The sequence below is a fragment of the Leptodactylus fuscus genome, chromosome 7 (genome assembly GCF_031893055.1).
Source record: "Leptodactylus fuscus isolate aLepFus1 chromosome 7, aLepFus1.hap2, whole genome shotgun sequence".
Lineage (NCBI taxonomy): Eukaryota > Metazoa > Chordata > Amphibia > Anura > Leptodactylidae > Leptodactylus > Leptodactylus fuscus.
The window spans coordinates 83,566,170-83,590,642 of NC_134271.1; the positions used below are offsets into that span (position 1 = coordinate 83,566,170).

The 24,473-nt window shown below is 44.3% G+C and overlaps 1 protein-coding gene across 4 annotated transcripts in view; it reads left to right on the forward strand.

The window, feature by feature from the left end:
- TTC8 (tetratricopeptide repeat domain 8) overlaps positions 1–24,473 on the forward strand; it is a 485,821-nt gene that overhangs the window by 41,603 nt on the left and 419,745 nt on the right. The gene's annotated exons all lie outside the window — the stretch shown is intronic.

A 24,473-nucleotide genomic window follows, 5' to 3' on the forward strand; every position in this document is an offset into this window, starting at 1 on the left:
GAGGGTGCGCTTGAACCCTTGTGCACCCTCGGCTCTGCTACATCAGAGCCGAGGGTGCGCTTGAACCCTTGTGCACACTCTGCTTCATCAAGCTAATAGAATGCATTGGCCAGCGCTGATTGAAGCAGAGCTGAATCTGTGTGCTTAGCTCAACTACTCCACCGGTGTAGTTGAGCTAAACATACACATTCAGCACTGCTTCATCACGCCAATAGAATGCATTGGCCAGCACTGATTGGCCAGAGTACGGAATTCGGCCAATCAGCGCTGGCTCTGCTGGAGGAGGCGGAGTCTAAGGTCGGACCTGAATGGAGACTGGTGTGGAGCGATCTTAGACTCTGCCTCCTCCAGCAGAGCCAGCGCTGATTGGTCGAGTTCCGTACTCTGGCCAATCAGCGCTGGCCAATGCATTCTATTAGCCCGATGAAGTAGAGCTGAATGTGTGTGCTTAGCACACACATTCAGCTCTACTTCATCGGGCTAATAGAATGCATTGGCCAATCAGCGCTGGCCAATGCATTCTATTAGCGTGAACTGAGTTTGCACAGGGGTTCTAGTGCACCCTCGGCTCTGCTACATCAGATTGCTACATCTGATGTAGCAGTGCCGAGTGTGCACCAGATGTGTAGTTGAGCAAAACTGACTCAGCACTGCTAAGTCTCTGCATTCGCATAGGAATGCATTGGCCAGCCTTCGGCCAATCAGCGCTGGCTCTGCCGGAGGAGGCGGAGTCTAAGGTCGGACCTGAATGGAGACTGGTGTGGAGCGATCTTAGACTCCGCCTCCTCCAGCAGAGCCAGCGCTGATTGGTCGAGTTCCGTACTCTGGCCAATCAGCACTGGCCAATGCATTTCTATGGGGAAAAGTTAGCTTGCGAAAATCGCAAACTGACAGGGATTTCCATGAAATAAAGTGACTTTTATGCCCCCAGACATGCTTCCCCTGCTGTCCCAGTGTCATTCCAGGGTGTTGGTATCATTTCCTGGGGTGTCATAGTGGACTTGGTGACCCTCCAGACACGAATTTGGGTTTCCCCCTTAACGAGTTTATGTTCCCCATAGACTATAATGGGGTTCGAAACCCATTCGAACACTCGAACAGTGAGCGGCTGTTCGAATTGAATTTCGAACATTTTAGTGTTCGCTCATCTCTAATCCTAAGGATAAATCATCAGTATTTTAGTTTTGGAAACCCCCTTTAATGCAAGTTATCTGAGCTGCAGATGTATACATCTCCCTGGTGGTTTGCTGCAATGTATCAGTGTGGAGTACAGGCCACAGGGCTTTTTGCTCCAATGCATCTTTGTTAGCATCAGTGCAGCGATCATCCATCTGCTTTGGAGCCCCATACACAGTAGGGTTCACCGCATTGTTGTATTAGACACATGTGGAAGCCCCTGATTCTTATTCACTGCGAAATGCTCAACTGTAGCTTGTCAGCCCTTGTGCACCATCACAGTCTGACGTCACACTGACAGCAAATATCTTGAAAATGGTGAGAAACTCAAAGTGTATTTAAAAAGTTGTGGAACGTTTAATCTATACAGATCTTTATGTATATAAATAGGGGAAATTTGTTTCATAGTATCTTCTATGATTCATATTCTGCCATCTAGTGGACACTTCAGTGTAATGTCTAATTTTCTGTTCATGGAGGGGGAGCACCTACACTACATAGGGCGTCCCCGTATTCTTCAGCCTCGGCTACATTGCACCTTGGTGGTGGCAGTGGAGAGCAGCTCAGACAGGAGAGTAAAAATTATGATGTGGGAAACCAGGAAAAGGGGGTTATATACCATGTGGAGAGAAAAATAAAATAAAGGGGGGGGGGCATATACCATGTGCTGGGCCAGAAACAGAGGATCTTCTACCATGTGGGAGGCCCAGTAAAAGGAGGGTGATGTATCATGTTGAAGTCCACCAAAAAAAGGTGGTTATATATTGTGTGGTGTGCCAAAATTTTTTATATCATTGATTTTATATCATGGGAGGCTAAATAAGGGTATTTTTGATCTGGCAGTGGGGAGGGGGGCATGTCCTAATTGACGCAAGCAAACATAGCTTGGTGCCTGTTTATAGTTTACCTCAGGCAGGGAAGCTAGGTGAAGCGCTGGTTGTGAGGTCTCCTTTCTTTCTTACAAGATGAAGGGCCGGGTTCCAAATCAGAATCTAACAGCAGTTTTCTGGTGTGAGATATAATGGAAATCTATCTCAGTGTCTAACTGGTGTAGAGCTCCATTCTGATGCATGGACATGCGCCTGATTAAAGAAATGGCTTCAGCCTCTTCATAACTCTGCCATGCCTTGTGCCTGTCAGGGCCTTTATTAAGATTGGTGTACATACCTCCTAACCATCCCAATATCAACTCATCTACATCCTGCGCCCAGTTTAATATCCCCCTCCATCTACCTCCAAGGTTTAATATCCCCCTCCAACTCCTCCAGTTTAATATTCCCCTCTAGTTTCTTCATACATGGGGTAATTGGAGGGAACATTACAATGTTAGGATGACAGTAGGAGGATTATACAGTGTGAAAATGGATGAGAATGGGTGGAGTCAATATAAAAGTGGGTGGAGCCTAATTTGCATAGTGCACCGCACATTCTGTCCCTCTTTCCTTCTTTTGAGAGTTGGGAGGTATGGGTGTATGAAACTTCTGCTCAATGTGTACACACATTACATTACTTATTCTATTCCGCCCTTACATCCTTATACTCCAGAGCTGTCCTCACAATTCTGCTGGTGGAGTAAGTGGGGCAATTTATTACTCTGCTGGGTCATGTGCTTGGTAAGAGATTTACAGAAGCTCAGCTCTACGCCTCTCCAGCAACCCCCTGCACACTTGTATGCCAGAAAACTACACGTACATTACAATACTGTCCATACATTACATTACTTATCTTATGTTACACCCTGCATTATGTTCCAGAGCTGCACTCACTATTCTGCTGGTAAAGGCATTGTGTAAAAACAACTTATTACTCTGTTGCTGCTATTGAAACCATCTCTATTCTGTCTCTTCTCTCTCACTTTCTCTACATTTGGAGACAATGTTTGGGAGGTCCTATGAGATAATGGATACTGGGAGCCTGAGATGAGATTGCCTGCACCCTGGAACCCCAACAATAATTCTTTTGAGATTATATATAGTTAAAAAAAGCTACTGAAGTTTCATGTGCAGGGTTCATGTAGTCATCACTTATGGGATGGACCTTCATCGGTCTTAGATCTTTTAGGCTTGCTCCATATCTGGGATGGGCTATTTGTTGTTCGGGCCTGCCAGAGTATAAGCTATAAGACTAAGATTTTTTCTTTCTGTATACAGGTAGGAAAAACAAGAATACAAACTTTACCACCTGTAGTGCTGCCTTCAACCACTAGGTGTCACTGCTTCATCAGGTCAGAATTTCTTCTATAGGAATCTCCTTAATCATCAGTCCTATTGTGTGACAAGATGGGAAGACAACTTGTATCCAGCATCTCAAGGAGGAACTACAATATTTAGGCTTTTCTATTATCTGTTAGGGGGCGTTCACACTACCGTTGTTGTCCGTTATGAAGGTGTCCGTTTAAAAGAAAAAAAACGGACACCTATCATAACGGACATTAACGGACACTAACTGATGCTAACTGATGTTAATGTGTCCGTTTTTTTAACTGATCCATTTAATGGATCAGTTAAAAAAAAAACGGACACATTAGTATCAGTTAGCATCAGTTGGTGTCCGTTTTTTATACTGTCCGTTTTTTCTTTTTTGCTGTTTATGCTTTCTGAGCATGTGCAGAAAATAAACGGACAGAAAAAAACGGACTGTAACTGATGGCCATCAGTTACTGTCCGTTATATGTCCGTTGCCCATAGACCTGAATGTTAAATAAAAAACGGACACTTTCTGTCTGTTTTTTCAAACGGACAAAAAAATCCTGCATGTGTGATTTCTCTGTCCGCTTGAAAAAACGGACATGGTTGTTAACGGACCCTTAAGGACACAAACGGACACAAACTGACAACAGATGAAATCCTATTGAAATGAATGGAAATTCTAACGGACACAGCTAGTGTCCGTTGCTAAAATCTTGAACGGACAGTAGCAACGGACACTGCAATCGGACACCAACGGTAGTGTGAACGCCCCCTTAGGAACCCTCAGATGTGAAAGCAGTGAACAGATAAGCAGTGGTGTAACTTGAAGCTCCTGGACCCAATGCAAAATCTGTAATGATCCCATATCTGCCTTTTTCCCTTTAAATTACTGTTATATATTATGAATCAGGGAGACCTATGAGGCCCCCTTAGGACCCAGGGCTCAGAAGTGACTGCACCCCCTATAGCTACCCCCTGTATAGGAGGCGCTTGCTGCTGCCTATTATAGAGACATGAACCTGGGAAAGCTCTTTACAGGGTGATTTGGCGAATGACAAGTTGCGGCCAAAGTGGGAGTATAATATTAGACCTCGGATTGTTACTAGTTAACTAGAATAAACAAATGTAACATTTTTATTTACCCCATTTATTGATCAATTTAATTTTACATTTTTTTTTTCCAATACTGAATGAATACATTGTATATAATCAATTAATCATAAAACGTTACTAAAGCCTTATTTTAATATTTTTTTTTTCATTAGGTTTGTTTTTCTTCCTATCAAGCTTTTTCATATTTGTATATGCCAGTACATTGTATACTTAGAGGATATATTTTTAAGCATACAATGTACTAGTATATCTATCTATATAGCAATACATTATATAGGGCAGTACATTGCTATTACAGCTTGGTATAAGACAAAAAACTCCTATTGAAACTAATAGAGATTGTGGCTCATTCAGTAGAATAACTTTCATACTCTTTTGCCAGGGTTCAAATGCCTGCAGATAGGTAATGAAATAGAGGATTTCCCATCAACCTCCTCATCACTGAGATGACAGTTGTGTGAATACTAATGAGCCTATTGAGAAAGAAGCTAAACATCAGGTGACCGGGTGAGGGAGAATAGACATGTCTACTATTCTGCTTGTCCCTAGATCCCACAGGGTGCTATAAACAGCCTCAGGTGAGTATTGCTGAGCCCTCAGCTCAATGTGGCATGGCACAGTACACTCATTGTACTTCATACAGATACTCATTGTAACCAGGCTATGTGTCGATATAATATACTGGCAAGATTATTTAAGAAACTACTCAGCTTATTTTTCTATACTATAGACACAACCAGTATCCTCCTGTCCTGGGCCAGTCTTCTCAATCTTAGCAGACTACTGACAAGACTCCAGGGCAGAGACAGTCAGAGGCAAGGGCTAGACAGCAAGCTGCTAGTGAAAAATACACTCCTGTTGGTGACATTTGGGAATGAGTGTATATTGCCATGTATCTGTATAGTGAGCCCACAGATTGAAGTTTATTAGGCATCCCTTATCCCGACGCTGGGTATAAAGACCTGTATCTTCATTTACCCCAAATCCCCATAAGTGCAGAAAGTCCTTTGTGAGCAGGTGGTAGCAGATCATAGCTATGACCTAACCTGATACAGTGTAACAGATCCTCAGCAAAGAGGATTAGATCGGGCAGGGGGTGGAGAAGGTGGTGGTGAGGTTCATTTACTGACAGAAAGCAGAGGTCAAAAATGGTAAAGAATTAAAATATAAAATTTATGATGAAACCTGGGGAAAACTACGGCACCCTCAGAGTTAGCGCCATCTTAGCGCTAGTTCACACTGAGTTTTTTGGCAGCGGAATCCGCCTCAAAATCTGCTGCCAAAAATAGCTCCCATTGACTTCATTGGGAGCCGCTCACTACTTTTTTCTACTGGTTAGTAGCAGAAAAAAGAAGCGACATGCCCTATCTTGCTGTGGATTCCACAGCTGAATCAGCTGCAGCGTCTCCTGTGTAGGCTCATTCATTCAGGCCTACCCAGAAGTGGGATGCCATGACGGATTGCTGATGATGCATCACAGGGAGCGGTGCGGAATGTTCATACAGTGGAAATGGTTTCTGCGACCTTTTCCTCTGTGAACCTACCCTTATAGGTGCCTAACAAAGGATTCACCCAAATACCTGAATTAAGGTGAAGCGTATGCTACTATCTTATCCTGCTTGGACTTGTAGTTCATTTCATCGGTATGTTTAGAAGAAGATCAGTGGTGTAGGCTTCTATCTCATTATTCTTCAGCTTTTATGTTCTTCTCTGTCCTCTTCTGCTCTACGAGGTTGGAAACCTTCCAGTCATTCAGCGTCCTAATGACCATTAATGGAGACAACAATTATCTTCGAGTCCTCAATACAAACAAGTAACTGAGCTGCAAATCTCTATCTCTGTGCTCCATCTGCATCTCTGCCCAGGCCTTTTTCTGTTGCCTGGTGATGGCAAATGGGTCTGTATTATCAGCACAGTGATGGCCGTAACATTGTGGGTTATTGGGCTACAATAAGGATGTACTCAGGAGAACTGCTGACAGGATCCAGGACAATGACCATAATGGATCTCGTGACAGTATGAGAAGCCAAAGAGTCCAAATCTGGGACAAGAATTTGCAACTTTTCATTACCTTTGTAGCAGCAATCAGTTGATGCACTGAATTGTGATTTCAGCTCTGGAGATGACTAGCAAATACAACCAGCCTGTATCTCAGGATCAGTAGAGAGTAAGGAATGTAATGTATGTATGTGCACAGATACTCTAGAGATGAGCTTACTATTGTACAAGTAGAATCACAGTGTATATATATTACATTACTTATCCTGTACTGATCCTGAGTTACAGCCTTTATTATACTTCAGAGCTGCACTCACTATTCTGCTGAAGGAATCACTGTGCACATACATTACATTTCCTGTACTGATCCTGAGTTACATCCTGTAACTACATTCTGTAGTCACTTCAGAGCAGTGTTAGACTGACCCACCAGAATACCAAAGAGTTCTGTGGTCGGCCGAGACTAACACAATAATGATCAAGCACAAAACATCCAGACTTGAAGGATTTTGTGGTCTGTGTGTGACAGGTAGAGACAGACTGCAGCCATGATGTAAAATCATCCAGCACCTGTGGAGTTAAAGCTCTAACAAGAGACACAGGAAGTGGTCACTGACACAGCAGGGTGTGCTGGGAGGGAGACAGTGATCCAGGAGAGTAAATAGGAAAAGGGAAGAGACACCATGTTGGTCCTGAAGCAAAGCTAGAAACTCTGGACTGTAGAACAGAACAGTGATAACAGAAGGGAGTTTAGCTGAGCAGCTGAAGGCCAGAACTGATTGAGACATCCATCTTTCCCAGTGATAAGTACAACTGCCAGTATACAGTGATATCTGTTATGAAAGACTCATGTACTGTATGTGATAGCTGTGGAGACTGTGTGAAGAGAAGAGAAGTAAAACCTTAACAACAACTGCTGTCTGGGATTGTCCCTTCGTCTGAGCTCTCTAATATCCAAGAACTCATATACACTATGTCCTACCTCGCCCCGCTGTGAGACGGACATACGACATTGGTGGCCCGTACGGGGATATTTAGAGACAAGATCAGACTGCCAGCGGTGGGATTCTGGGTAAAGACTGCCACAACAATTAAAGACTCAGTATCAAACAGACAGCTATGGATGTTGAGACACGGCTTAACAGCATCAGTAAGTTGCTCCTTCAATTGACTTATGAGGAACTGGGTGCTGTAGCTGCACATGTGAAGGTGTCAGAAGAACAGGTCTCTAAGACATGCAACCACAGACAGCTCTTAACAGCCATCAACAAGCAGATGGATGAGCTAGGGGATAGTGAGGAGGAGGATGTCTTGTGCACATTCCTTAATGATTTAATGAAGTTCATCACCAGCTTGAGACCGGGGTATAAAGAGGCAGTGCAGGACACTGAGAGGGAGAAATCCCTCCCACAGACTGAGCTGCAGGAATTGAAAGAGCAATTGGTAGCATTAAAGAGAGCTGTGCAAGAATCGACCAAAACCCCTGAACAAGCAGCAGAACCCAGTAGAACTCTTAGCCCACCCAGGTTAGGGAAGTCAAGACAACAGACCTCTCTAGCATCACAAATCACCATCAGGAAAGATTTCAAGATCCTGGGACAGATTGGAGAACGTGAACAAAAAGAGAAACTGTCTTACACAAACCTGATGCACCAGATAGAGGCAGGATTGCAGAAAGGCTATCTGCCGGAAGAAATTATCGAGGCAGTGGTAAAAGCTATCAGCCCAGGACTGAATTTGCGGAACATGCTAGAAATGAAAAGTCACTTGACCTTACCACAACTGAAAATGATCTTAAAAGGGCACTACAAAGAAGAAAACACCTCAGAGCTGTTCCATAGACTCATCAACATCTCTCAGGATACCAAGGAATCTCCTCAAAGCTTCTTGTTCAGAGCCATAGAACTCAAAGACAAGCTGTTGTTTGCATCCAGCGAAGTAGATGCAGAGGAAAGGTTTGATGCAGGACTAGTACAGAAGAAGTTTTTGAGATCTTTAGGAACCGGGTTAATAAGTAAGGACATAAAGTTGCAAATGAAGCAGTACCTGGAAGATCCTAACATTCCAGATGAAACCCTAATTGAGAAGATGAATGAGGCAGCTAGTTTGGAGTCTGAGAGTGAACAAAAATTAAAGAAGGGCTCTATAACTAAAATGACCAAGCTGGGCCAGCTGAAAATGAATATGCCTAGCGATCAGCCGGAAGGTAGGCGAGAAGATTCTCCTACACTTGCTGTGCACACCAAATCATCTTTGACAGAGAAAACAGCCGACACCAATTGGGAGAAAGCATTTGGGGAACTCCGAGCTGAATTAGCGGAAGTGAAAAAGTTGATTCGCGCTAAACCAGAGCCAAGACCAGTTAGACCTGGAGGGGGTTTTCAGAACAGAAGACGACCTACTTGTGAAGCATGTCGAGTGTCAAATAGAAGTGCCGCCTGTGTCCATTGTTGGGGGTGTGGTGAAGAAGGGCATTATGCCAGTGGATGTCCAAAGTCACAATCCCAGAGTTTAAAAGACAAAAGGTTGCTGGTGCGGGGCGGCTGGTAACCTCTAAGCAGATGAAGTCCCAAACACAAACACCACCCCTCCCCAGAACAGCTTCAGATATACAGAAGTTGTATCAGTCTTATCCCCAGGTGTGTGATCGTCTTCAACAGTTACAGCAAGGTGGACAGGGGAATCAACCACTCGGCGATCAGTGTGATGGTCTGATCAGGCATCCCCAGGACCAAGGAAAGTTCTCAGGTAGTGAAGACAGACTCATTAGCCTAATTGGTGAGAGGTGCTTGATTCAATGTAAGCTAAATGGACTCCTAGTGAAAGCTTTGTGGGACACAGGAGCTCAAGCCAGCATTATAAATGAAGATTGGAGAAGAAGTCATTTGCCGCAAACTTGTCTTCATCCAGTTGCAGAACTCATGGGTCCGGTAGAACTCTGTGGTCGAGCGGTGAACCAAACTGAAATTCCTTTTCTAGGTTGGGTGGAAGTGATGTTTCAGCTGAAAGCTAAGAGGAACAACACTATTGAGTTACTCGTACCCTTTCTAGTCACAAGTGATCCAAAGGTGGCTGAAGAACCGATCCTTGGGTACAATGTGATCAATGAGGTCATTCAGCGAACTAATTCCTTCTCACCGTTAATCGATGCCATAGCCACCTCGTTTACCATATCTAGCAGGCAAGCGGAGAAGGTGGTCAGCAGGATAAAGGAAGCACAGAACACAGTGAGGGTGAAGGAAGTCAAGCTCGGCTCGCGTCCAACCATCATTCCTGCGAATAGAACGGTGAGAGTGAAGTGTGGTGTACGAATGGAACCAGGAAGAAAACCACAAGATAGACTGTTCATACCGAAAGACTCTTCAGATCTTCCTGAGGGCATTATTCAAGGTGAGACCATATTGACTATACCTACTGGTGGTTTTGCTCGGGTGGCTGTGTTAGTGAGAAATACGACAAAGCATGAAGTGAGGCTGAACCCTAAGACTGTTAGGCCATCTAGAAACCATTAAGACTGTGTATCCTGCCAATGTGAGACCAGTGCAGTTCTCCTCCATGAATTCGGTGGTACAACCCAGTAACAATGGTGGTCCAGTCGAAAGACCTGTACAAACTACACCAGAACTGTGGGATCCCCCAGTACCTCTGGAACAGCTGAGTGCTGAAGAACTGCCGGTAGTGAAACAGATGCTGAGGGAAGAATGCCATGCATTCTCTAAAGATGACTCTGACATAGGCTGTATACCCTCATTGAACCTGAAGATCAATTTGAGAGACACTACCCCAGTAACTAAAAGTTATATGTCTGTACCTAAACCATTACACCAAGAAGTGAAAGAATACCTGCAGGATCTAATCAACAGGGGATGGATCCAAAAGTCTAAATCATCCTATTCCTCCCCGATCGTATGTGTCAGGAAGAAAGATGGTACATTGAGACTCTGTTGTGACTACAGGGAACTGAATAGGAAGTCAATCCCTGACCGGCACCCAATCCCTAAAATCCAAGACATGCTGGATAACTTGTCAGGAAGTACCTGGTTCTCTGTTCTTGACCAAGGGAAGGCCTATCACCAAGGTTTTGTGGAAGAATCCAGCCGACATTTAACAGCCTTCATCACACCATGGGGACTGTACGAGTGGATCCGTATACCGTTTGGACTTAGTTCTGCTCCTGCAGAATTCCAGAGAAGTATGGAAACATGTTTAGAAGGATTAAGAGATGACATTTGCCAGCCTTACTTAGACGATACGGTGGTACACAGCAAGACCTTTGCTGAACATGTCGAACATGTGAGATCAGTACTCCAACGTTACCAGCAACATGGAGTAAAGTTGACACCAAAGAAGTGTGAACTGTTCAAGAGACAGGTTCGATTTCTGGGAAAAATCGTGTCTGGAGATGGTTATACCATGGACCCAGCAGAGATCGCTCCAGTAATGTCATTGAAAGACAAGCCTCCATCTACAGTGGGGGAGTTGAGGAAGATCTTGGGATTCCTCTCCTACTACAGAACATATATCAAGAACTTTTCCCGGATTGCAGCTCCACTATATACCCTCTTGGGCATGCCAATTAGCTCACCCACATCAGTAAATAGGAAAAAGACCAGAGGCGGGTCACAGCCGAAGGAAAGAAACACTGTTTCTGCGCAGCAACCAATCAATTGGACTGCAGGACACCAGGAAGTACTAGAAGAACTAGTGAATTATCTTGTGAAACCGCCCATCATGGGATATCCAGATTTTAACCACCCTTTCGTCCTTCACTGTGATGCTTCTCAGGTGGGGCTTGGAGCTGCCCTGTATCAACGACAGAATGGCAAGTTAAGAGTCATCGGCTATGGTTCCAGAACACTGACAGCCGCTGAGAAAAACTACCATCTACATTCTGGGAAACTCGAGTTCCTTGCAATGAAGTGGGCTATCTGCGAACGATTTAGGGATTATCTGTATTACAGTCAAGAGTTTGAGGTCTACACTGATAATAATCCTTTGACCTATGTCCTCACGACAGCAAAACTGAACGCGACTGGTCAGAGGTGGGTAGCAGAACTGGCTGACTTCAACTTCAGTATTAAGTACAGGCCAGGAAGATGCAATGCTGACGCAGATGGATTGTCTAGGATGCCGTTAGAGCCTGAAGAATTTATGCAAGCTTGCTCAGAGGAAATCTGCCTGGGAACCATTAGGAGCACCACTCAGGCGATAGAAATTCAGAAGCAGGAATATACACCACTGTGGTGTCCATTGACAGTAGCAAGCGTTATGGAAGTGAGGGAACAAGATTATACCCCCATGTCCATCCAACAACTGTCAAAAGAATCTATCAGGAAAGCGCAACAAGAAGATGAAACAATTGGAAGAGTCCTCCAGTATATGGACCAGAACAGGGTTCCAGGAAGACGAGAGAGGGAGTCAGAATCACCAGAAGTAACTACTTTACTCAGAGAATGGTCAAAGTTATACTTCAGCTCAGACGATATCTTATACCGTCAGAGAGGACCGAACCAACAGTTAGTGTTACCCAGGGTATACCACAGATTGGTTTTCAAAGAACTCCATGAAGAGATGGGACACCTGGGGGTAGAAAGAACAGTGAACCTAATTCGTGAACGGTTCTTCTGGCCCTATATGCAAAGAGATATCGAAAGATATGTGACCAGAGAATGTGGGTGTTTGAAAGACAAACATCCTAACAAGGCGACCAGAGCGCCCATGGGCCACATCCAAACTACTTACCCGTTTGAAATGGTTTCAATAGACTTCCTACACCTGGAGCAGTGCAAGGGTGGATATGAATACATCCTAGTGGTAATGGACCATTTTACTCGATTTGCTCAAGCGTATGCCACTACTAATAAATCAGGCAGGACAGCAGCAGAAAAGATCTTCAATGATTTTGCTCTGAAGTTTGGATTTCCTACCAAGTTACATCATGACCAAGGAAGAGAGTTTGAGAACCAACTCTTTGCCAAGTTAGGGAAATACTGTAGAATCCAAAGATCGCACACTACGCCCTATCACCCAGAAGGAAACGGACAAGTAGAACGCTTCAATAGGACATTACTGTCAATGTTGAGGACTCTGACAACTGCTGAGAAAAGAGATTGGAAGAATTCCTCAACAAAAATGGTACATGCCTATAACTGCACCAAGAGTGAAGCAACAGGTTACTCGCCATTCTTCCTTTTGTTTGGTCGATCCCCAAGGCTACCCATTGATATTATGTTCGATACCCCAGTTTCAGAAACATACAAGACGTATCCTGAGTATGTCCGGGTATGGAGGGAACGTATGAATGAAGCATACAACATAGCATCAAAAGTGAATGTGGAAGAGCAGAAAAAGAGCAAAGAATACTATGACAGAAGATGTCATGGAGCAGAATTGACACCGGGAAGTCGTGTGTTAGTCAGAAACCTACGAGAGAAAGGGGGTCCAGGAAAACTTCGATCATATTGGGAAGAGAATGTTTATGTGGTTGTGAGGAGAAAATCTGATGACAGCCCTGTTTATGAAGTAAGAACAGAAATAGGAGATAATAAAACAAGAATATTGCACCGAAATCTACTCCTACCATGTGATTACCTGCCACCACAGCAAGCCATTCAGGAAGTTGATAAACGTCGATCAAAACCTCTCAGACAACGACGTAGGAAGGAAGTTATTGATGGAAGTGATGACAGTGAGAGTTCAGATGAGGAAAATCAAACCCTTGTATTCCGTATACCGAACAGACGCGGAACCAACATTCCTCAACAAAGTGAGTTATGTCCTGAGGCTCCTGAGTTTGTACCTCAAAATGCACCCAATAACTGTATGGTCTCAGATGATCCGTCACCAGTTACTGAAGAAATGGTTGAAGAGGTAAGAGCAGAGGAACCCCTAGAGGATGCAGAAATAGGTTGTCCAATGGAAGAGCGAGGACCTACAGATGCAGTTCCAAACACATCAGAGAATGAACTAACAAGCGACATGGAAGCAGAGTCCATTGAAGCTGCTGGAACTGAATCATCAAGAGAACTACCCAGCAGGAAAGTATCAAGTAGAGAAGTAAGAAAACCGGTGATCCTGACATATGACACTCTAGGAGAACCAAGAGAAGTACCAAGAACTGTCCAGTTCAGACAGGTGTGGACACCTAAGGATCAGGTAAACCGACCAGAGTGGTATCTACCCACAATCTACTTTACTGAGGACTTTAACTGTGATGAATAGACTGGTTTGGTTATTGTGATTAGAGTCAACCTACTTTGAGGATAGTTGTTCAGAGCTGGTTGAAGACGGAGGAAGAGCTCCAGCTGAAGAATGAAAAAAAGGTTATTGTTAATGTTATGTTTAGTCAGGTTATGGTTATCATTGATGTGTTAATGTTGAGGGAAGTACTATGGACACTGTCTCACATCTCTTCACTAAGGACAGTAGAAGGGACAATGGAGACATCCACCAGTTAGATACTGGGATCCTGGATGTGGGAGACGTCCTACAATCAGGAAAAATGGATGTTGACCTTTGAGTAAGGACAGTTCCAATTGGGTCCAAATTAACCATACGTAGGCCATATTTTTGGGCCAATGTCAGGGACGACATGAAATTAGCGGGGGAGAGTGTGACAGGTAGAGACAGACTGCAGCCATGATGTAAAATCATCCAGCACCTGTGGAGTTAAAGCTCTAACAAGAGACACAGGAAGTGGTCACTGACACAGCAGGGTGTGCTGGGAGGGAGACAGTGATCCAGGAGAGTAAATAGGAAAAGGGAAGAGACACCAGGTTGATGTAGGAGGGGCCCAAGGAACCTCAATCCAACACTATTTCAGAGCTGTACTCGCTATTCTGCTGGAGTTGTCTCTGTGTACATACATTACATTACTTATCCAATATTGATCCTGGCTTACATTCACTATTATACTCCAGAGCTGCAATCACTATTCTGATGATAGAGTCCAATACAGAATATAACCTAGGATCAGTAAAGAATACAGAATTTAGATTATGTAAGTACACAGTGACTCCACCAGCAGAATAGTGAGTACAGCTCTGTAGTGTAATTAAATAAATAATATAGTCCGATGGTCAGGGCAGGTGCAGTATTTAACAATAGTCCTGAATTTGCTGGGACTGTCCAGAATTTGGAAGAGCAGTCCCAGCAAATTACCATTCCTGGCTTAAAAAGTTCAGGGAGTAGGAAAACTCCAATCATATCCCACATCTTGGTAAATATGGCTGGGTAAGGTACGGTATTTCCACAGTCACACGCAGATTTAGAATAACCATACATGAATAATTATTGACATTTAAGCTGCTAAAACATAAAAGGCGTCAGTCAGGTGCAGCACATGGGAGGAGAAATTGTAACATTACCTTTGCTGCAGCTACCACTAGGGGGAGCTTGATTACATAAGAATGTATGCTGGCAGTGAGCGCCACCCAGTGGAGGTGGAAAGCAAACACCATTTTATTATGCAGTTCTACGAGTGGGGAAAAGCGAGAGATTTGGCGTTCTGGATCAGAAAAACAGGACTCTGGTTGTTTCAGTTGTAAAGCTAGAATGGCGTCCCTGTGTTTGTCAGGAAATGCTGGGTGTGTTAGTGTCACCGCTGTCTGAGAGCCACAAGGTGCAGCAGATATCGTCTTCTATTGGTGACAAGATTTTTATATTAGTCACGATTTTTTCATTCTAATAAATCTCCCAGACAGAAGACTGCAGGGATCACATAGCTGTCGGATACACAAACCCTCTGCTGCTGTGCGTGGGAAGCCCTGTATGCTATAACACCCAATACCTAATCCACAAACACATCAGTCAGTTTACACTGCAGACCCTCCCCCCTCCCTCATGTAATGCCAGCCTCGCTGAGGTACATAATGGTAGGTGATAGGTAGTTATACCGCACACAGGTCATGATTCATTGTATAATACAGGGTCAGGCGGTAGACACGTGAGAGCGATGCTTGGAGGATCTTGATGGGTCATTGATATAATACTCTGCAGAACATGTAAGGCCTACCTCAAAATGGGTGCAGGGCCCCTCAGTTGCCTTTAACCCTTCCCTTGCAATATAGTTGTGACTAACATTAATACAACATTGTAGTTGCCCAGGAAATACTGTGCACTGTCACACACTTCTTACAATGGAAACGGCTGTTCACTTCTGTTCAGGTAGACATCAGCATCCGTGACTTTCACAGGTGCAGAAGTGTCTTTCAATGTCCTACACGATAACAGGAGACAGGTCACGAGCACACAGTACTGTCTGTCTGACCTGTGACAAGCAGAATACCAAACTGAAGCACCTGTGGCATCGCTTGGTACGTGCGGCTCAGACGGCCATCAAAGCTGAAGCCAGCACAGGGTCACACTGAGAATTACGTCTGTAGTACAATGTCTAGTTTGTACAAAGGCTCCTTTTCCTCAAAGTTGCCTAAAGACAGGCCAGACAATGTGACATTAACCATTGGTATACACACATAGCCATACCATTCAAACCAAGTGCACTAAACCAACAATACACAACAGGTTACAGATATCCACATACTAAGTACAATATAGAACACTATTATAATAAAGAGATATGGAAAGTCATAGAACTCTCCTAGCCAAGCTGCCCAGATCAGCTTCTCGCTGCGACTTAAAGGGGACGCTCACACTCCTTACATATATATTGCTATGTATCACTATGTATCTGGCAGACAGTTAAAGTTACAGAACAATGCTCTGCAGACTCTGGAGAGATCAGTGTTGTAATACTCTGCGGAACATACTGATGTTCTGCACTGGTTCGGCTGCTTAGCCCCTGTCATGTAATTGTAAGGTGCGGGGACGGGATGCGATGACATTATTTGGATATAATAAATCTTGGGTTTACTGACATTTTGTTGCGGGGGTGACAAGTCTATAGAGCTCCCCTATAGCTCCTGAGAATGGCGAGCCAGGGGTGACTTCAGATTCCGTCACTGGTCACGCAGCGGTTCATCCCTCGGACATAAACTGGATTTATTAGCTGCATTTCTATGGAGCAGTGAGAAGTGGCCACTTCCTCGCCTGAGAGCTGGGCTCTATCTTCAGCGCTGTCACTGCTCGCTGAATGAGCCTCTTTACTGCAGCGCAAATTTATGGTTTTGCCTTGTGCCTACGAGTGAAGCATCTCAATCTGCCGGAATCTCCCCAATTCATAACGTCACCAACAAAGTAGAGAAAGCAGCTGAAAATGGCAAAATCTACAGTAACCACCAGTGCTGGCACTGTCCTATGCTGTCAGGTTGTACAAAATTCTATTCAGTTTCTCACCAAGCTTTTACAGAATTACAAATGTCTACCAAGGTATGGAGTCCAAGAAATGCATTACTATATATTCTGTGTGTAAAGTTGGAAAGGGGTGAAAGGGTTAACCTCCTTAGACAGCACCCCAATTTGGGTGCTCTTAGTAGCCATGCGTAGAGCCCCTGCTTAAAGCGGACCTTTCACCATCTGGGGCACATGCAGTGTAACACGCCACCAGAAAACAGTGCGCTGAATTCAGTCGACTTTCATGTTCTGTGCCCCCGGTGAAGAGCTATCGGTGCAATAGACGCTACTGTGAGGAAGGGCATTCCTGACGGTGAAGAGCTACGGTACCGGCATCGATAGCTCTTCACTAGGGGCACAGAACATGAAAGCTGACTGTGCGCACTGTCAGCTTTCTAGCAGTATATAAACCTGCATGTGCCCCAGGAGGTGAAAGGTCCTCCTTAAGACCAGATGCCATTACAATAGAAATAGTGTATGTTCTGCTGTTGTTGCCTTGATTGTCTGTGAGCTGTCAGTTATGTAACATGTATATTGCAGTGACATACATCTTATGCAGGTACCTCATGAGAGGGTCAAATGTTGGTTGCACCATGGTTAGACGTCCTTCTTTGGAGACATCCTGTGGTATGAAGCCACGCAAGCTGCACTGTGAAGCCTGGGTTACATCGAGGTCTGTGCCATATTTTGCATTTTTCTACTTTTGTTAGCTATGATGAAGCTAAATGAAGTTTTGGTTGTGGTAAAAGTGCCAAGTGGTTTCTTTGGCCTGACTACACAGCATAAAACTGCCAGAGCCATGTGAGTGGTCTGTACTAGGGTGTAATTGTTGCACTAGCCATGCTGTCTCAGTTGCTCAGAAGTCAATTCTCATCAGGTTCAGGCTGCTGTTGTGCTCGCCCCATACTTTACACTGCAGCTCTGCAAACAAAAACAAAATGTCACATCTCAATTTTAAAAAAATCATAACAGTAACATACCATTGAGGAGAATTTAGTCACGCCAATCTATTCCCTGACAGGCGCAAGATGTGCCAGAATTACCAACAGGCTCCAGTCCAATAATTCTTGGACATGTAGGTACAACTGATCTCAAATCTACACCAACCAGGAACTGCACAGATTTGTGGTATCATTGGCATAAATGGTATAATTGTCCTGCTCACTGTCTCAAAAAGTGGCAAGCATGTGCTAGAGCTTTGATTTGCCATGTGTGCCAAAAACATGCCAATTTGAGGTACTTTTTGGCCACTTTCTAGGCACAGCAGGGTTAGTAAATTTGGATTAATAAGTTTTTACAGTGGAATTAAAACCTGATTCCCCCTAGAGGCGCTACTACACTAAGGGGTAAATCCCATTGGGCCTTCCACAGGCTCCACGTTTATTATAGCATACTCCTAGTTGCCATAGATTTCAGTTCTATTGCACTGACAGACTCCAAATATACTAAAATGATGAATTAAGTACAGTACAGACCAAAAGTTTGGACACACCTTCTCATTCAAAGAGTTTTCTGTATTTTCATGACTATGACAATTGTAGATTCACACAGAAGGCATCAAAACTATGAAGTAACACATGTGGAATTATATACTTAACAAAAAGTGTGAAACAACTGAAAATCAGTCTTATATTCTAGGTTCTTCAAAGTAGCCACCTTTTGCTTTGATTCCTGCTTTGCACACTCTTGGCATTCTCTTGACGAGCTTCAAGAGGTAGTCACCAGAAATGGTTTTCACTTCACAGGTGTGCTCTGTCAGGTTTAATAAGTGGGATTTCTCGCCTTATAAATGGGGTTGGGACCATCAGTTGTGTTGTGCAGAAGTCAGGTGGATACACAGCTGATAGTCCTACTGAATAGACTGTTAGAATTTGTATTATGGCAAGAAAAAAAGCAGCTAAGTAAAGAGAAACGAGTGGCCATCATTACTTTAAGAAATCAAGGTCAGTCCGAAAAATTGGAAAAACTTTGAAAGTGTCCCTAAGTGCAGTTGCAAAAACCATCAAGCGCTACAAAGAAACTGGCTCACATGAGGACCGCCCCGGGAAAGGAAGACCAAGAGTCACCTCTGCTGCGGAGGATAAGTTCATCCGAGTCACCAGCCTCAGAAATCGCAGGTTAACATCAGCTCAGATTAGAGATCAGGTCAATGCCACACAGAGTTCTAGCAGCAGACACATCTCTACAACAACTGTTAAGAGGAGACTTTGTGCAGCTGCAGGCCTTCATGGTAAAATAGCTGCTAGAAAACCACTGCTAAGGACAGGCAACAAGCAGAAGAGACTTGTTTGGGCTAAAGAACAGAAGGAATGGACATTAGACCAGTGGAGATCTGTGCTTTGGTCTGATGAGTCCAAATTTGGGATCTTTGGTTCCAACCACCATGTCTTTGTGCAACACAGAAAAGGTGAACGGATGGACTCTACATGCCTGGTTCCCACCGTGAAGCATGGAGGAGGATGTGTGATGGTGTGGGGGTGCTTTGCTGGTGACACTGTTGAGGATTTATTCAAAATTGAAGGCATACTGAACCAGCATGGCTACCACAGCATTTTGCAGCGGCATGCTATTCCATCCGGTTTGCCTTTAGTTGGACCAGCATTTATTTTTCAACAGGACAATGACCCCAAACACACCTCCAGGCTGTGTAAGGGCTATTTGACCAAGAAGGAGAGTAATGGGGTGCTACGCCAGATGACCTGGCCTCCACAGTCACCAGACCTGAACCCAATCAAGATGGTTTGGGGTGAGCTGGACCGCAGAGTGAAGGCAAAAGGGCCAACAAGTGCTAAGCATCTCTGGGAACTCCTTCAAGACTGTTGGAAGACCATTTCCGGTGACTACCTCTTGAAGCTCATCAAGAGAATGCCAAGAGTGTGCAAAGCAGGAATGAAAGGCTGCTAAGCAACATATGCACTATAGGAAGCTCTTGTATGCCCATGGGGACAAGGGGGGGAAGTTAATGACTAGACTCATCAGGAAGGCACAAGAGAAAGCTTTTATTTCCTGTATTCAGAGCTCGAATGGACGGCAGTACACTTCTACGGAAGCTATTGCGTCCGAATTTGTATCTTATTACTCAGACCTATACAATTTGGCCCCGACCTCAACCCCCTCTGTTGACAGACAACAGTCCATTAAGTCCTTTCTAGAGGCTTTGTCTTTGCCCTCTATACCAGATGATTTGGGTCAGACCCTGCTAGCCCCCATCTCCCAGATTGAAGTTGAAGAGGTGCTCAGTAGTATACCGACTGGTAAGAGCCCTGGTCCTGACGGACTCCCCCTGCTTTATTATAAAAAACTGTCTAAAACCCTCCTGCCTCATCTTATCCAATTATGTAATTCCCTACTGTCTGGCGCCTCTCTTCCTCGTCAGACATTAGAAGCCCATATTGTACTTATCCCTAAAGAGGGAAGGGATCACACCCTATGTAGTAACTATCGCCCTATCTCGCTCTTAAACTTGGATGTGAAAATATGGGCGAAGGTCTTAGCCAAACGTCTACAACCACTAGTCCCGCAACTTGTCGACGATGAACAATCTGGTTTTGTGCTGGGGAGGGAGGGGAAGCACAATACAGCGAAATTACTACCTCTGATCCATATGGCACATAAACGCAACGTTCCCTTGGTCTTACTCGGCGTAGACGCCGAGAAGGCCTTTGATAGGGTGTCATGGGAGTTTATGACGGAGGCCTTACGCCGATTTAATTTACCGGAGAGATTCATTACGGCAATATTGTCCCTATATGACCACCCCACGGCTAAGTTGAAGGTTAATGGGATCCTTTGAGATAGCTTTCTTATATCAAATGGTACTCGCCAGGGCTGCCCTTTGTCCCCGACCCTGTTCGTCCTAGTGTTAGAATCCCTATTACAAGCTGTCAGGCAAGATAGTGCAATCCAAGGTATTCATTCTGGTGGCAAGTTGTTACAATCTACTGCCTATGCTGATGATGTCCTGTTTGTCATATCGAACCCGGCGGAAGGTCTCCCCGCCCTGATGAAACTTCTGTCGTCATATGGAGATCTTTCGGGCTATAAAGCAAACTTCTCAAAATCTGAGGTGCTGAATGTGACTTTATCTCCGACAGCTGTCGCCTCCTTGAAGGGGGTGACTCCCTTTCACTGGTCTACGAAGCCTCTCAAATACCTGGGAACGCAACTAACACCCAGTCTTGCCGAGCTGTATAATGCCAATTTCCCCCCCCTGCTAGCTGACTTGAAACGTTCACTGGCGGAATATGATAATTTGCCTTTGTCTTGGTTCGGGCGAAAGAACTTGCTCAAGACTTACCTGTTTCCCAAAATTGTCTATCGTATGTCCATGCTGCCCATTGCCTTACCTACTGCTTTCTTTGCCTCCCTTAGAAGCATGTTCACTCGTTTCATATGGCGCAACAAAACACCGAGAATTTCCTGGCCTCAGCTGACTAAAAAGAAGAAACAGGGCGGTATTGGCTTATTGGATGCCCAGAAATACCACACGGCTATCCGCTTGTCCTGGTGGGCTGACCTAGCCTTTCCACTAGCTTCTAAACTACCGGCCGCCTTGCTGCAAGACGCCATGGAGGTCCCGCTTGAAGCTGTGCTGTGGTTTCCACGTTCTCACCGCAACCTGTCCGCCTCCTCTTGTCCACTTTTATTCGACCCAGTGAGTACTTGGACGGATCTGTTGGATGAACTCCTTCCACAACCCTCTCCGCTGCTCCCGCTACACCTTGCTCCATCTCTGGCGAATATACCTCCTGGTCCCTCGGCAGATGTTTGGTCACTCTTTCGTGGTATGTACTTCAAAGATGTGGTCACCTCTACAGGTTTGCTGTCGGCTGATGAGACTTGTGCACTGCTTCCTGATAGAACATTCAATTTCCTTCACAAAAGGAACATGTCAGTGGTCTTCGACAAAATTCTCCGCCAGCACACGCCTAGATCTACTTTGACTGAATTTGAGAAGCTGCTCCTGTCGCCAACTCATATGTTACGGAAAATCTCACACTATAGCTCTCGTTTTGTTGATCCCCCTCTCCCCTATAGACCAAAGTTTGTGATCAACTGGGAGTCAGATCTTCAATTGTCACTGTCTGATGAGGATGTCGAAAAGCTCTTATCCAGGTCGCACGGCTTTTCCCCCTGCATTCGATTACAGGAAAACAATTACAAACTTGTCTCACGCTGGTATAGGACACCTGTTTGGTTATATGCTAAGAAATTGCATTCTTCAGATCGATGTTGGAGATGCCAGTCTGCAGCTGGCACTTACTTGCACATCTGGTGGTCATGCCCGGTGATTCAGGATTTCTGGTTACAAGTTGAAAAAGTGATCCGTGAAGTCAGCTATCCCTACTTTCAGCTCACTCCCGAAACCGTGTTTTTGTTCCAACCGTCGGGCGACTACAAACCTGAATCGGACAAGCTAGTTACACATCTTTTAGCAGCAGCAAAATCCCTCATCCCCCTTTACTGGATGAACTCTTCGGCCCCGCCAATCTCGTTGTGGGTTGATAAGGTGAATCAGATCTCTCGCTTTGACGAATTGATGTGTTGGTCTTCTAGATCTCATGATAGGTACGTGAAGACGTGGACTCCCTGGCTACTACATAAGCACTAGGCCCACGGCTTCTGGAGGTGAGACGTGCTTTCACCCCTTCCCCACCCATCCCCTACCCTTCTTTCTTACTTATCCCCCCCCCCCCCCCTATTCTTTCTGCTTTCTTTTCTTGTCCCTGTTTCTTCGTCTGCACTACTATTGTTCTATTCTTCTTTTTTTTTTTCTCTTTGCTTTACCTACACTCTTGTTCTTGTTCCACCTGATCTTGTTCTGTACTTGAACATCCAAGGTTATTTTCCTTCTATACTCTTTATATGTTCGGGTCTGATATGCCCTGTGCCTTCTGTGGATTAGGCGCAATGCCTTCTGTGTTGCCTTTTGAACATCCCGGACGATACATGTTTATCGATATTTCCTTGCAGAACCACATAAGTGATTTGATTTATTGCTCTATTGCCTGTTTTATTATTGCTGTACCTATGCAGTTTGAACGCTCTTACTTGTTCTGTTAAAAATTCAAAAATCCTAATAAAACTTTTGAATTAAAAAAAAAAAGCAGGAATGAAAGCAAAAGGTGGCTACTTTGAAGCACCTAGAATATCAGACAGATTTTCAGTTGTTTCACACTTTTTTTTGTTAAGCATATAATTCCACATGTGGTAATTCATAGTTTTGATGCCTTCAGTGTGAATCTACAATTGTCATAGTCCTGAAAATACAGAAAACTCTTTGAATGAGAAGGTGTGTTCAAACTTTTGGTCAGTACTGCATATACCATATTTGTTGGCTTACCAATTGACACATTTCTGCTGCACAATGGCCCATTGTCCCCTTATTCAGACAGTGAATGAATCCCTGTGGTGTACGGCCTGTATGCTGGCTTTCTGGTGCACAAGTTAGTGAGTGCTATTAACATAGAAGTAGATTTTGCAGCACTTAAAGTAATGTTCATTTCTTTTTCACTAAGAGCCATAACCACAAAATAAACCTATACACATTTGTAAGGACGCTCTCGCTCTATTCACCCTTATAGGATAACATATTCAGAGCAGAATATACCGACACTAGGTATGAACCTATAGAGTCACACATGACATTCATGCAGCTCAAACAACTCTCCATGGATTCAATGTATAACAAATGGCCGCCTCATGATTGATTCTGTCTGGGCTCACAATGGGAATGGCGCAGGCGCACTCATCGCCTCTGAATTAATCAGCTGAAGATACCTCTGATAATTTTGAGTTAATTATTCATTTCAGAAGATTGTCCTGTAATTGGTAGAAAATCTTCCCCTGAACAGAAGACATTTATCTTATGCACATTGACCGTTCTCTTCAGGGGGATTATGCATTCTGCTGATGGGTGCCCTGGGGTTTTACAAGCTGACATGAGAAAGCCAAGCATTATAGGGCGAGGAAATATCACATTCATGCAGTACAAATATATTGGAGGTAAATCAACCAAAAAAAAAGGCAACAATTTTCTGGTGCAAAAGTCGTGCATTTTTTGTCACACATGCAGTTTGCTCCAATAAATGCGACAAAATCTGCCATTTTCTGACCTGCTCATCACTTCTTTTTTTTTTTTTTTTAATAAGAGTGAGCAGAGCAGGGCACAGATCAAGTCGGGCAGAGTCAGGTACGCCGCGAGCTGCCCAACTTACTGTAATTCAGACACATCTTGCACCAGCTGGGGACTTAGCTACTCTACAATAGCTTTAGTAAATTCCCCCATTGTATCAAGATTGCAATATGTGAATGGTGACATCACTGAGAATGCAGCCTATCCATTCACTAGAGAGCAGCAGTGACATCCCTGAGAATGCAGCCTATCCATTCACTAGAGAACAGCAGTGACATCACTGAGAATGCAGCCTATCCATTCACTAGAGAGCAGCCGTGACATCACTGAGAATGCAGCTTATCCATTCACTAGAGAGCAGCCGTGACATCCCTGAGAATGCAGCCTAAGCAACCTATTCAGAGATACTACAGATCAGTGGTGACATCACTTGGAATGCAGAAAATCCATTCCCTATAAAGTGGCAGCAAAAGCACTATGAATGTAACCTACTCAGGTATAGCAGCAGTGATGTCAATGAGAATGCAGCCTATCCATTTACTTTAAAGTAGCAATGACCTCACTGAACGTGC